This window comes from Acanthochromis polyacanthus, chromosome 22, assembly GCF_021347895.1.
Source record: "Acanthochromis polyacanthus isolate Apoly-LR-REF ecotype Palm Island chromosome 22, KAUST_Apoly_ChrSc, whole genome shotgun sequence".
Taxonomy (NCBI): domain Eukaryota; kingdom Metazoa; phylum Chordata; class Actinopteri; family Pomacentridae; genus Acanthochromis; species Acanthochromis polyacanthus.
In genome coordinates, this window is record NC_067134.1 from 2,504,924 (window position 1) to 2,516,658 (window position 11,735).

Sequence of the window (11,735 nt, forward strand, 5' to 3'; positions counted from 1 at the left end):
AGTCAAGTCACATTTTGAGCTCCAAAAAGTCGACCTGTTGGTAGAAATAGACTCCAGGTCAAATTAAGGTCAGAGTTTAAGTCTAAAGGTTGCCCAAAGTTTCACTCCAATCAGTTCAACAAATGTGGGCAAGTCTGAAACAAGCCTTGTCCAAATGGAGACATTCTGAGATGAGTCAAACTCCATATTTGGGTCAAATTTGGGTACAATGGATGTTGTTGAACTTGGATGTTGGCCTTAGTTTGCTAAATCTTGAGTCATGATTTAGTCCAAATGTGATCAAACTTTGACCCACAGACTTCTGATGTTTGAATCAAGTTTTGTTCAATTTTGAGTTGAGACCAACCAACATTTGATCCAGTTTGAGTTCAGCAAATCAAATTCAATCAAAGATTTTACACCACAGAGGTCACTATACATGGGCAAGTCTGAGTCTTGAACCTGAGTCCTAATCTGGTCAGGTTTTAAGTCAGACCAGGTCTAATCTGGTCTAGTTTGGTCCACTTTGAAGTTTGGAGAACTTCGAGGTAACAAACTGGATGTCCATTCTGCTGTTCTCCAGTTTTCTGTTTGTTCCCTGGATCGTTTTAGGACTGGGATGTGGAAACCACTAAACAGTGACAAGTTAAACCTGTTGGAGCCGCTAGCGGAAGAACTGGAATGAATCCGGAGTGTCGCGGCTGAATTTCAGGTGTTTCTGACGCCGCTGATGCTGATTTCTTTGGTTTTTGAAATGTGTTGACTGATCAGGAACGAAGCTGCTGAAACCTCCACGTTTGACTTCTTCTACGACTTTAGCTCTCGACCCGACTGTGTATTTGAGCAATATTCATCAAAGCGTCACCGTTATGCACTGCTGCAATACTCCCATTAGAACACTATGTAGAAATGTAATTAAACCGTTTCTCCTTCGACGTCAACACTAACATGTTGCCTTTTTTTTCCTTTTGCACGCCTGCCTTCTTCGTTTCCTTTACGTGCCACACCTTTATTTCCCTTCAAGTTGCCATTTGACCTCCTAATAATGAGGTTTAACCGACATTTTTAATCTTCGACGTGATTTTGATTTTATGTTTTTATATCTGAAGGCGTCCTTTAATTTATGACAGAAATGCACTAAAATCTGTTTTCCGTCTTAATATTCAGGCACCAAGTTGTTTCTCTAAATGGTGGCGGCTTCTGGGAGTTTCCTCTGAACTATTTTAACATTTTGAGGAATCCAAAGTTAATTTAAGTGTAAATAGAAGCTAATGGTGATGCTCACTAGCTACGGCGCAGCACTTTTAGAGAAGTTAGCTAATATGTGGACAATAGAAACACAGTGTAAACAACAGTGAGCTTATTTTAAAAAGATTAGCAACATCCGATTAGCACAGAAAGAGTTTGTCAATGCTAACTGTTGCAGCTGCTAGCGATCAGTTAGCTGAACTTTGTTAATGGAATAAAGCAGGACATTAGCTTAATTTCCCGCTAAGTCTTCTGCTGGTCGCTGATTTATGCTTTGGGAGTTTTGAGACTTGAAGCTGAAATCCAAAGTATTTTAATTTCACCTCACAGCAGTTGAGAAAACAAGGGAACTTCTGCTTTTAGCTGCTTAGTCATCTGTCCCTGAAGCTAACTGTGGCTAGCAGTGAACAAGCTGACAGTGCTAATAGCTTTGCTTGAGCTTGCAGGCAACCTATAATACTTTAAACTGCACTTTCTTCCCCTCTGAAGGTTCAAGAAGCAGGAAAATTGGACAAATTTAGAGAACAGAAACTTGTTGTGAAGCAGCAGCTAGCGATCAGTTAGCTAACCTCAGCTGGCTGTAAATTCATTTTGCAGTACAGTTTTGTCGACTCGAGTCTTTATAATTTTTTTACTTTTCATATCATTTCTTTTTGTGTTAACTTTGCCCTCAACTGGTTTGTGCTCTTTGAATTTTAAAATATTAAGAGTGAAGACTGAATCCAAAAGTTAGCTTAATTTAGCTAACACAGAGAGGCAGGGTGCTAGTGTCACATTAGCTTTTCTCCAGGTTCATTTGTCTTTGGGATATTTTTTACTGTCATGATTACATTCAGTTTTTTTGTTTGTTTTCACAGAAACTGTCACTAAAGCTAGCTGAAGCTAACGTTTAACGTGCTATCGTTTGCAGATTTTGACACTTGGCTGCTTTTTGTTTTTTTTATAATGTATTTGTGCTCAGAATCTGACATTTTTCATCTTTATTTTGAGTAAAATCCAGATTTAGTTCAGTCATGAATCCAAACATGATCAGTTTTATTAGCTAACAATAGCTAGCAGGTAGAAGCAACACATTTGCTAAATATGTATTCAAATGAGCTTTTGTTTAAACTGATTTGTGCCTGGAAATCTGACATTTTTAATCTTAATTTTGAATCTAGATTTAGATTACTTTGAGTCAAGATTGAGTTAGCATGTGGCTAATTCCCTGAGCCGAACTTAGCTAACAAGGCATTAGCTAAATTTGTTTTCACATTAGCCTTTTTCTAAACCAATTTGTGCTAAGGAATTTGATATTTTAACTCTTTAAATCAAAGGGACGTCTTGCAAACGTCTACTTTGACTTTTGTTTTTACATAAATTGCTGAATCATCTGTCAGCTAACGGCAGCTAATCGAAGCTAATTACTTAGCTAAACATAAAGAGAAGCAGGGAATTAGCTCAATTTTTCTAAACTTTCTCTAATTAGTACTCTTAACTTTGAGTTGAATCCAGTTTAGATGAGTATGATTCAAATTAAACCCAAACATGATCAGTTTCGTTAGCTAACGTTAGCTAGCAGAGAGAAGCAGTGCATTAGCTAAATATTTAGATAAGCTTTTCTTTAAACTGATTTGTGCTTGGAAATCTGACATTTTTAATCCCAACTTTGATTCCAAATTTAAATTAGTCTGAATCAAGACTGAGTTACTTTGTGGTTAATTTGCCTAGTCCAACTTTAGAGAGACACAGGGCATTAGCTAAATTTGTTTTCACATTATCTTTTCTCTTTACTAATTTGTGCTAAGGAATGTGATATTTTTACTTTTTAAGTCAAAAGGATATCTTGCTAACGTTGCCTTTGACCTGTTTGTTTTCACAAAAACTGCTGAGTCGTGTGTCAGCTAACTGCAGCTAACGACAAGTTGTCTTTTCTTGTAGCTGATTATTTAGCTAAACTAAGGGAGAAGCAGGGCATTAGCTAGGTTTTTCCTAAATTGATTCTCTAATTCGTAATCTTAACTTTGAGTCAGGTCCAAATTTAGATCAGTTTGGCTAAATATTAAACTCAAACGTGATCAGTTTCGTTAGCTAACGGTAGCTAGCAGGTAGATGCAAGGTGTTAGCTACATTTGTTTTCAAAGTCTAATAATTTTATTCTCTAAATTGCCGGAAAAATGTACTTTTTTCACATTTGTTTTCACAAAAAGCACTGAGTTGTGTGTGAGCTAGCTGCAGCTAGCATGTTAGCACGTGTAGCTTCAACTTGCTAGTGAACTTCCTTGCCCTCTGTTTTCCCCGTGACACCGATCGTGAAATATTTAGAGACTTACACGTCCTGTGAAGCAGCAGCTAGCAAACAGTTAGCCAAACTAGCTTTAGCATAGTTTTTTTTAGCTCAACTGAAGCCTCCTGCTTATAGATGAATCACGGCGCTAATATTGCCGCCAACACCTGTACATAGACATCAGAACCTCATTTAGTCTTTAACCCTAAATCCCGCCCACCCGGACCGCCCACTTTATTTATAAATGAAGACTCCGTCCCCTCAATCCTACGTTTTTGTACATTTTTAGCCGACCTCTTCAGTCCATCCACGTTTTATTCCTGATTTATCATCCAGACATTATTGTCACTGTTATTCTAATTATTATTATTATTGTCGTTGTTGTTGCTGTTGTTGTTGTTGTTGTTGACTTTTTCTTTGCTGTACAGTACCGTTGTTGAGAAATCTACCTATCAGAGTCTTCTACTGTAATGTGTCTCTTTTCAATAAAGACGAGAATTAATGCTTCTTAACGGAAACCTCACATCTTATTGAGCGAACAGGAAGCAGCAGGTTCTGGAGCTTTCAGCCGCCGCTGCATGGTCTTCTTCCAAAGTTAGCCGCCCAACATGAGTCCGTTGTGTCACATTCACTTCACCAATAAAACAAAGGGAAAAAAATAATCATCACTCAAGGTCTGCTTACTATTGTTTTCTGAGGTTTTCAACCACCAGTGCATGAACTTCTTCAACACATTAGGCCCCTGATGTGATTACTTTGGTCTGTTTTTTCACAGAACTTTAGTATCTTTTCTGTGTACGTTCCTGTGAAAATATCAACTTTATCAAAAAGAAAATTTTAAAATCGCCACTCAAGGTCTGCTTACTATCATTTTCCGGGGCTTTCATTTAATGCTACGTGATCTTCCTCAGTAGATTAGACATGGTGTAATTATTTTTTGCCTGTTTTTGCACAAAAGATGAGTCTTTGCTGAGCAGCTTTCAGCTACCTACCTTTACTGAAACAGAAAGTAAAAACACGACTCAAAGTCCGCTTACTGGCTTTTTCTGGGGCTTTCAACCACTGCTTCATGATCTTCCTCAGCACCTTATGTGAGTATTTCAAGTCTGTTTTTGAGCATATGGAGTGCATCTTTACTGAGACCCTCTGAAATATTACATTTGACTAAACACTCAAAGTTTGCTTCCTGTCTTTGTCTGCATGAACGTCCTCAGCAGATTGGACACATTATGTGAGTATTTGCACAAAGGTTGAGCTAAATTCTGAGCACCTTTAAAATATTAACTTCACTAAAAGATCTCCACCCAAAGTCCACTTCTGCTCAGTATATTTCCTGAGTACATCTAAAATATTAAATACCAAAAAATAATCACCACTCGTGTGCTTACTGCCTTTTTCTGGGGCTTTCCACCACTAGTTCATGAACTTCTTCAGCACATTTTACACCTGATGTAAGTATTTCTCCGTCTCTCTTCAAGCTTCTTTTTTAGCACCTTAAAAACACTGAATTTACCAAAATAATCACCACTCATGTCTGCTTACTGCCTTTTTCTGGGGCTTTCCACCACTGATGCATGATCTTTTTCAGCACATTCAACATGTAATTATTTTGGTGTGTTCTGGCAGAAATTTTGTGAATCTTTATTGGTGTTCCCATAAAAATACCAACTTTAATGAAAAGAACATTTAAAAATCATGACTCAAGGTCCTCTTACTGTTTTTTCTGGACCTTTCAACTACCGGAGCATGATCTTCTTAAACACATGAGACACCTGACAGTAATTGTTTTTGCACAAATTTCAAGCGTCTTTTTTAGCACCTTGAAAAACACTGAATTTACCAAACAAATCCTCGCTCAAAGTCTCTACTTACTGGCTTTTTCCGGGGCTTTCAGTCACTACTTCATGAACTTCTTCATCACATTAAACTCAGTATATTTTTTTGTCTGTTTTTGCACAAGCACCATTTGAAATATTAAATGTAGCAGTGAAGCTCGACTCAGCGGCTGCTTACTGGCTTCCTTCCAGACTTCCATCAGCTTCTCTGCTGGTTTGGAGTTTAGGGATGAAGCCCAGGATTAATGAGCTGAGAGCCTCCAGAGGCTCATTTAGCAGCTCCATTACCGACGCTCATTAACGGCTTCATCAGGAAACACCTTCATTCGGGCCCTAAATGTGTCCGATTTTATTTATTTATTGTTTTTATTTTTTTCTATCAAAACGCATTTAGAAAAAAAACAAATCAAAGCTTTTCTTGTTTTTTCTTATTTGGCATCTGGATTCCTACATTTCCCATCATGCACCTGGACCCCGTTTATTATTGAATTCCACCTTTTAAGTTTCTGGTTATTTTTTTACTGCAATAATCAAATTTTTAACAAAAAAGACCCAAACAAATCGGTTTATTTTCTGTCAGATCAATAAATCAATAACTGATCGATAATCAGTATGTCCTGTGGAGGTTATTTTCTGCTCTTTAAATCAATCAGATGAAAGATTTGAATTCATTCTTGGATCCAAACTCTGACTGAAGCTGTTTGGCGCACCTGTGCGTAATTACGCACGGACTCGGACACCGAGTAGTGCGTAATTACGCACAGGTGCGCCAAACAGCGACGGAGCCGAGCGTCCTTCTGCGGCCGAACAACGAGCAAAAAATGTGGATTTTAGTGGCTTCAAGTTTTTATTTAATTTTCTCTTTAAAGTGTGATTTTCGTCCCGCGGATCGTTTCCAGGATAAAATCCGTTTTTTACCGACGGACTCCCGGTTTGGGTTCGATCCTCCGCGTCCGTCTGACTCCTGCAGGGAGGTTTAATCACGACAAATGTTCCAAATAAACTGTTTCCTGAGCAAAAATAAACATTTCTATTAATTGAACTCCGACCTGAGAGGGAAAATAACGTTTAAAATGAGAAGATTTTTGTTGTTTTTGAGACGAGAAACGTAAAAAATAAAGCAGAAATGCGCACATTTATCAACTATCACTGTGATTTTTAGCAGAAAAACGTTCAATATAAACAGTTTTCTCCTGTTATTAAATCAATCTGCAATTAGAGCAGAAAGGCTCCAAATGAGAAGGTTTTTGCTCCCCTTTGTGAGAAATAAAACACATTTTCCAGAATCAAACAGCAGTTTGAGCAGAAAAACGTCAGAAATTAGCAGCTTGTTGCTTTTTCTTTGAGCAAAAATTAACATTTTCCAAAATTCATCTTTGATCGGAGCAGAAAACAAATTATAAATGAGTAAAAGTTGACGTATTTCTCCAACTACAGCTGAGAGTTTATGTTAAAAAATGTCTCACTGATGCTTTTCGTTCCTTTTTTTATGAATAAAAACACATTTATTGGATTTAACTCAGATTTTAGGACAAAATGTTTCAAATAAACTGATTTCTTCTGTTTTAGGAGTAAAATTAATCTACAATTAGTGCAGAAAATGTTTCAATTGAGAAGGTTTTTGCTTCTTTTAATGATAAATAAAACATATTTTTCTAATTTAATTCTGATTTTAGCAGGAAAATGTTCTAAATAAACATTACTTCTTCTTTTTATGATTAACACACTTTTCTAATAATCAAGCAAAGATCTGAGCAGAAAAAAGTCTAAATGTGTCGATTTTTTCTTTTCTTTGAGTAAAAACAAACATTCTTTAAATAATTCAGCTGCAATAAGAGCAGAAAAAGCACATTTAGATTATTTTTTATGATAAAAATCATTCATTTCTCAGAACCTAATGATGTTTTTGGCACAAAAATGTCCTAAAACATTTTTTATTCAGTTCTATGAGCAAAGATTCACAGATTTGTCAAACTGAAGCTGAAGTTTGAGGAAAACTGTTCAAAAAGATCAGATTTCTGTTTATTTTAAGGAATAAACTTCACATATTATCAAACTACAGCTGAGATTTCAAGGAAAAAAAGTCTAAATGTGTCGATTTTTGTTTTTCTTTGAGGTAAAACAAACATTTTCCAATAATCAGCTGTGATTTTAGCCAGAAAATGTTCTAAACAAACCGTTTTTTTCCTTGTTAAGAGGAAAAACAAACATTTCATAATTAAGCTGCAGATTTAACTTCTTTTTATGATTAAAATCATTTAATGTAGCAGAAAAATGTATAAAAACTGCAGATTCCTGTTAATTCTGAATAAAATTTAACGTATTTTTCATGATGAAGTTGAACTTTAGCAGAAAAATGTTCTAAATAAACAGTTTCCTTCAGTTTTAGGAGAAAAAAAATCACAGATTTAGCTTCAAATAGAGCAGAAAAGGCTCCAAATGAGAAGATTTTTGCTTCTTTTTAAAAGAAATAAAACATATTTATCAAATTTAACTCTAATTTTAGCAGGAGAATGTCATGAATTTGTAGATTGTTGCTTTAGTTTGAGTGAAAACAAACATTTTCCAATAATCAGCTGCTGATTTTAGCAGAAAAATGATAGAAATAAACAGTTTTAGGATTAAAAACAAACATTTCTAAGAACTAAGCTGCAATTAGAGCAAAAACAAACGAATAAAAACACTCATTTCTCACAATCTAATGATAATTTTGGCCCAAAAATGTCCTAAATAAACATTTTATTTTCAGTTTTTCAGACTGAAGCTGCTTTTTAAGGACAAATGTTTTTAAAAAAAATCAGATTTCTGAGTAAAAGTTCATTTATTTCCCCAAATTCAGCTGAAATTAAAGCAGAAAACGTCTCAAATGATCTGATTTCTGCCGTTTTTATTCATTTCTTCAGTCTAATAATGAACTCTGCTTTAGTTTCTGCTGAACGTCGACAGATTTAAACGTTTTTTTCTTTATTTAGTGAAATAAATGTGTTTTTTCTGCCTTTAGGCCTCGTTTTCATCGTTTGACTTTAAATCAAACCATAAAAATAAAAACCTTTGATCTGTTTCTGATGAAATGATTCTCTTTAATTAGATTTTTAATTAACGGGAAGAAAAATGAGTCCAGTTTAAACAGAAACGTGACTTTTTTTCTGGAAAAATCTTCTAAATTTAGCAGATTTTAGTTGTTTTCTGATTAAAAACTCACAGATTTCCAAACCACAGAAGGAAAAACGTCCAAATTAGTCTTTCTTTTCTTTTTTATGAACAAAAAACACAAATTTCTCCAAGTCGAGCTTCAACTTGAGCAGAAAAATCTCCTGAATAAACACTTTAGTTCCACTTTTACCAGAAAAAACTCAGAATTAATGACAGAAAAGTGTGTGAGGAATTATTGGTGAAAATAATGAACGGTTGGAGGCATTTCAACCTTTTTATTTAGATAATTATCATTCATTTACGTTAAAATTCAGATTTTTCTTCCTCAAAATGAAGCTTTTGGATGAAATGAACTGAAAATGATCCAAACATCTCCAATAAAACAGCTTTCAATTAATTAATAAAACACAGATTTGACCAAATTTAGCTGCAGCCTAAACAATAAAAAGAAGAAATTAGTTCATTTTTGCTTTTGTATGAGTTTAAAAAACACATTTTAAGAGAAAAGCTTCCAAATGAGCAGATTTAGTTCTAAATTCAAACGACTCCGCTAAAGAAATAAAACAATAAATGAAATTAAACTGTTTTCTGTTTTAAATCCGTTAAAAAAAGGAGAATAAATTAAGATTTGTGGCTTTTAAAAACCAACTCCTGCTCGTTTTGTTGGTAGAAATGAGAGAAGTAACGGAGGATAGAAGGAGACGGAGCAGCTTTAATTCACATCTTTTATATTTTCTTCTTTTTTTACTCCAGAATCAGGGAATGTTTTCACTGTTGCACACTTTTCTATAAATAAATTAGCAGCTTCAGTCCCGCTGGTCCCGGTATTTACACACGGATCCTCCTCAGGTTCTCTGCACAAAGTTCCGTTTTTCCGCAGAGTTTCCATCAAACCTCCTTCAGAGAAACAAAAGTCTGGAATCATTTTAAGCTGTTCGGGTCTTTTTGATGGTTTTAGTTTCAGCCCGCGGAGAGAAAATAAACTGCAGGTTGTGTTTGTCCGGTAAGGCCACAGATTCTGACAAATCAAACCGTAGAAACCGAATCAAAGATTTTTTTTTAAACTTTCTGGAGGATTTCTTTCTTTTCTTTTCTCTAAAACAGAAGCTGACACTTCATCAGTTTATCCGGAAGATTCTCTGGAGTTTCGCGACTCTTTCTGTCAGTTTTTCTTCTGGCGGTTGCTCCGGTCGCGGCTCCGGTACCGGCCCCGGTGGTTCCGCCTCTACGGCCGGTTCTGCTCCATCTGCTGGTGCTGACTCCTGATGGCGAAGCGGCTCACGTGCACCGGGATCGGAACCACGATCTTGGGGTTCCGGGACGGCTCCCCGGACTTGTTGTTCACGTTCCCGGCTTTGACCCGTTTCCACTTCGCGCGCCGGTTCTGGAACCAGATCTTCACCTGGACCTCGCTCAGCTTCAGCGCATGCGCGATCTGCGAGCGCTCGGTGAGCGACAGGTACTTCTTGCAGTGGAACTCCTTCTCCAGCTCCAGCAGCTGCTCGCTGGTGAACGCCGTCCGCCGCCGCCGGTTCTTCCCGCCGCCTCCTCCGGTGCCGCCGCCCGAACCGGAGCCGCCGCCGGAGGAGCCGTGGAGCAGCGGACCGTCGTCCAGAGCGCCGCCGCCGTCCGCGTCCTCTTTGTGGCACATGGACGTGAGGTTGTCGTCGGAGCTGTAGTCCAGGTCGCTGTCCAGAGAGAAGCTCTCGTCCTTCCGGTCCTCGTCCTTGGAGTCTTTGGCTGCGGAGGAAAAAAAAAAAAGATTTTACGCACAAAAAAAAATACAAAAACACAAAAAATGTTTTTTGTTTTCATCTAGTTTGGATTAAAAAGTTTTATTTCATCCATGGAATATCTAAAATATTATTTCTGTTCTTTATAATTACATCTAATCATCAGATGAATTAAAAACGTTGAATTTCTGGTATTTCGTTGATGGAAACATTCGGAGAATAAATTTGTGTAAAAGCGGCGACATGTTGGAGCTGGAGGGGGAGGAAGGGGAGGAGGGGGAGGAGGGGGTCCGTCCCGTCTCGTGTCAATATCCATCATCGGATCAGTGTTTGGATCAGAGCGGATCAGCGCGCGCTGCTCTCTGCGGGGAGTTTTGGTTTCACGCGTAATTACGCACGGAGCGTGTGAGCGGCCTCCATCCAGGAGCTGCTGGAGACTCAATAATGTCAGATGTGATCACGAATAATGAACTCAAGAGGAGATGAATGTGTCTGTTTGATATCAGCACCCGAGAAAAGACGGAAGAGATTTTTAGTTCAGCTCCACAGAGACTGGAAAATAAAAAAGGAGCGAAAGATTTAAATAAATGATTTAATAAAAAGATTTATCTCCAATAAATAAATACACAGATTAAAGTCATTTCAGGTGAATCTGATTGTTTAGTTGTTGATTAAATGAAATGTTGATTCACAGAAAATAATCAGAGCCTCCGGCGGCACATTTAATACTAATAATAATAAAAATAAATGGTGACTGTTGATTATTTAAAACCCGCAGAAAATAAAAACCAAAAGAAGCTGTTTGACTAAATGACACATTTAATAAAAATCTGATTTCATTTCTAGTTTAAATCCGCGTTAAAAAGAATAAAAATATTTGAAATGAAATGTTGATATTTTAAACGTTTTAGTGCAAAAATCCAGAAATTAATTAAAATGATTGTTTATTCTTTAAATTATATTTTTAATTGATTAGATTTAATCTATTTAAATGTTACTTATTCTTCTTAGTATCTGATAAAGCAGATGAAACCAGAAATATGTTTTTTTAAAAACACATCAATGATTTTAGGTGATAATTTGCTCCGGGTGAATCGGCGGCTCCTCCTCCGTCTCTCTGCCCGGGACGGAGCGTCCTGTCCCGGTAACCGAGCGGCAGCGGCCCGCCTACCTGTGGAGGTCTGCACCGCCGTGTCCGGGTCGTGGAAGGCGGGCAGCGCGGACTCCTTCCCCTGCAGGAAGCTCTTCCCGTCCTCCGCGTCCAGCCGCAGCTCCTGGCTCTTGTCGAAGACGTGCAGCGGCTGCGAGCCGAACTTCCGGGCCGCCTCCTGGTGCTGCTGGTTCGGGGAGAAGCCGCCGGGCAGCGACGCCATGAGGGTGGAGGTGAGCGCCATGCCCTGCGTCAGGCCTGGGCCAGGCTGGAGCAGAAGCCGCCCTGCAGGCCGGGCAGCGGCGGGTGGTGTCCGGCGGGCAGCGCCGGCTGCAGGGCGGGGGGCGGCGGCGGCTGCAGCACCACCGACC

General features: G+C 38.0%; 1 protein-coding gene and 1 pseudogene across 1 annotated transcript in view; both read right to left on the bottom strand.

Annotated features, from left to right (window-relative positions):
- LOC127531941 (NLR family CARD domain-containing protein 3-like) overlaps positions 1–11,735 on the bottom strand; it is a 119,478-nt gene that overhangs the window by 45,523 nt on the left and 62,220 nt on the right. The window lies entirely within an intron of this gene.
- Positions 9,174–11,735, bottom strand: part of LOC127532022 (homeobox protein GBX-2-like) — a 2,755-nt pseudogene continuing 193 nt past the window's right edge.